The sequence below is a fragment of the Pogona vitticeps genome, chromosome 4 (genome assembly GCF_051106095.1).
Source record: "Pogona vitticeps strain Pit_001003342236 chromosome 4, PviZW2.1, whole genome shotgun sequence".
Taxonomy (NCBI): domain Eukaryota; kingdom Metazoa; phylum Chordata; class Lepidosauria; order Squamata; family Agamidae; genus Pogona; species Pogona vitticeps.
In genome coordinates this window covers 204,610,796-204,614,049 of record NC_135786.1, presented here as the reverse complement: position 1 = coordinate 204,614,049, position 3,254 = coordinate 204,610,796, and the positions used below count along the sequence as shown (strand labels likewise).

Sequence of the window (3,254 nt, the reverse complement as noted above, 5' to 3'; positions counted from 1 at the left end):
AAATGGATGCAGATGAATGGGTTGAGGCAGAACCCAGATAAGATGGAGGCCTTGAGGGTGGGTGGTCCTTCCATCGGCGGTCTTGGTGACTCCCTTTCTTTTGGGGGATGACCCTCACACAAAGAGCGAGGTTCGCAGCTTGGGGATACATCTGGACCCGGCGCTTACCATGGAAACCCAGGTGGTGTCCATGGCCCTTTCTGCCTATTTTCATCTATGGCGGATTGCTCAGCTGCAACCATATCTTGAGGGGGGGCCCTCACTACTCTTGTCCACACGCTCATAATATCGAGACTAGACCGTTGTAAGGCACTCTATGTGGGGCTGCCTTTGAGATTGATGCGGAAACTTCGAATGGTGCAAAATGCAGCAGCCAGGCTTCTGACTGATGTGAGAAAATATCAGCATATCTCCCCCACCTTGGCTGCTTTGCACTGGTTGCCCATTCGTTTTCGCATTGATTTCAAAGTGCTAATAATGACGTATAAAGTCCTAAACAGTTTGGGACCTCGATACTTGGAAGATCATCTTCTCCCACCCAGGTCTACCCGAATCACTCGACAAAGCCAGCAGGGACGGCTGAGGGGGCCTAATGCCGAGAGAGGCCCGGAAGAAAAGAACAAGAAACCGGGCAGTGGCCCCTTGGCTATGGAATAGCATCCCTACGAAAATCCATCTGGCTCCCTCACTAGGCATTTTTAAAAGCCATTTAAAAACCTGGCTCTTTATAAAGGTTTTCCCTCCAGTCAATTAACTCTTTTTCTGTTTCTTTAATTTTCCCCATCTTGGTAATGTATATAGAAATAATTTGTAGGATTTTATTATGTATGTCTATTGTTATCTTTTATCTATGTAAGCCACCCCGAGTAGACTTTGTCTAGGGGGGCGGGGTATAAGTCTAATAAAAGTAAAGTAAAGTAAGTAAGCAATTCCCCATATGTTATGTGACTACAAGGAACTAAATCTCACTGGATTGTTTACGGAGTGGTCCAAAACGTGATCTATCTCTTTGATAACACCCGGAATTCCCTCTGGTTTAGTGGTTCCAACCTTGGATAACCCAGGTGTTCTTGGACTGCAGTTCCCAGAAGCCTTCAATACCAACTGTGCTGGCCAGGGTTTCTGGGAGCTGCAGTCCAAGAAAACCTGGATTACCCAAGGTTGGGAACCAGTGCTCTAATTAAATCAGAATTCTAGTTAAACCAGTTCTGCAGCTACTACATTTACAAGAATTGCTATCTTGCATCTGCGTGTGTTATTCATCTATATTCTTCTTTCTCTTCCTCGCATCTATCTATATTTTTTTTTGTTTTAAACATTATATTAGTTTTCCGGTCTATCTACATTGTTTTGTGCTTATCAGACATCGTGTTACATATTTTGCTTACAATTATTTGTTTTTTTACATCTCAGTGTTTTCCTGGTTGTCCCCCCCAATTCCAAACATCTTTCAAGCATTCAAACCATTCACATACAGATTTTAGTACACAATATGACCACTATCATAATATTACTCTCATATTATATAAAATTATTCTAATAATTCTTCTATTAACAGTCTTCTAGTAACATTTTTATTAAAGGTGGTTCCAGATCCATAACGCAGCTTTATATCTAATTTAGTTTACCTAAAATAAAAAATCACCGTATTACATCTTTACTCTAATTAGGCCTCCCTTATTTCAATTTAATTCTCCTTTTTAATATACAGAATATACCCTTTTACAAATCCAAATGGTGAATATAAACCTGTTTTCAATATTAAGGGGCCCTTCCTTGTTTTCCCTTTTTCCATCTTTCTAGGTAATTCCCTCTCTAATTTCTTTCTCATTTAATATTACTGTGTTTTCAAGTTTTCTGTCATCCCTCATGTCCTCTGAAGCCATTTTATAGGTCTGATCTATGCCCACCAACTCTCTATGCACCCAGTCCATCCTCAGTGAGTCCTCCAGGCATCTTTTGGTTAATTTTGCTGTCTTTTTCCCCTTGTCCCTCCCTGGCACTCCTCCCTGATCCAAGACCGGTGCCTCTATTGGAACAATTTCCTCAAGCTGCTGTTTTAATTGGGATGCCTCATCTGAGATATTCCCATCTCCTTGCCGCTCCCTGCTGCCTGCAGACCACAATCCATCTGATGTTGATTAGCTAATTTTGCTTCTTCATAGTGAGATTTCACGGTGTCCAATATTCTTTCAAGTGCAAGTTTTATTCTGTTCCAGAATTCTCCTTGTTGTGCCATTGCAATATTGTATCCACGGCTGATGGCCTTAAAAGTCCACTTTAGGGTTAATTTCCCAGCCAAGCTCAGAGGAAGTCAAAAGGGAATAACAGCCAAGTAGTCAAGGTCACAGCTCCTGGGCTCCACGCCAAGAGATTCCAAATAGTCAAAATAAAATTCAGATTATCAAATATAGGTTGCAGGAAAATTTCTCAAGCTTCACAGCATCAAACTGTAATATTCTCAAAGTATATTTTAAAGTTATTTCCTTTCCATCAGCTATCCCTCTCACCAGATCTTCTGCCGCTTTTTAGTTTCTGAGGGACAGCATTTCTTTTTCCATATACTGTATAGGAATTTTTCAGGGGTATAAGCAATTAGTTATAAAAGTCTCACCCGATGGTAAACAGCGATGTCAAAAGGCTGGTTCTTGCTTCTTTGGCCAGCTGCCAGCGACTTGCAAGCAAGCCGAAGCTGCTTGTTTCTGCCCGTTCGCTGATTTGGGAGTTTCCTGGATCGAACGGGGTGGCCGCCGCCACCCCGTGATCAACAGGCTTCCCCCCTAGTTCACCACCCCTCCAGGGTGGTTCCGACACCCTACGGTGTACCGAACAAGGTCAGGATTCAGCCCAGGGGACAGAGCTCTGTCCTCCTACTGCTGTCTCGTCGCGACGTCAAGCCGGAAGTCGCATCTATCTATATTTTTCTAGTGCCAGGTAATTTTTTAAATTGCTACAAAGTTCCCAAACCAACAAAGAAGACTCCAAAGTGTATTTCATGTGAAAATAACTACTCACAAAAAGGTTCTTACTGAAAATTTAAGTGACGACATTTCACAACAACATACAGAAATTAATAGCAGTTTGTGGTTAGGGAAGTTTAATGATGTTGAAAAGAAGGTGTGCAATGGGCGAAGCGAGTCACTGGATTGGAAGAATTGAACCTTGAAAGTAAAATTATCTGGGACGAAGAAGACAGAAAAGATACTATGGGAGATTGCGAACAGACAGCAGGGAGCAGTGTCCTTTATGTGCTC

At 42.2% G+C, this 3,254-nt stretch overlaps 1 long non-coding RNA gene across 1 annotated transcript; it reads left to right on the top strand.

Annotated features, from left to right (window-relative positions):
* The first annotated feature begins 394 nt into the window (after positions 1 to 394).
* On the top strand, positions 395 to 2,709 carry LOC144589256 (uncharacterized). The gene is made up of 2 exons (XR_013545289.1): positions 395 to 1,859; positions 1,894 to 2,709. It is a non-coding gene; the product is annotated as an uncharacterized LOC144589256 (long non-coding RNA).
* The last annotated feature ends 545 nt before the right edge of the window (positions 2,710 to 3,254 follow it).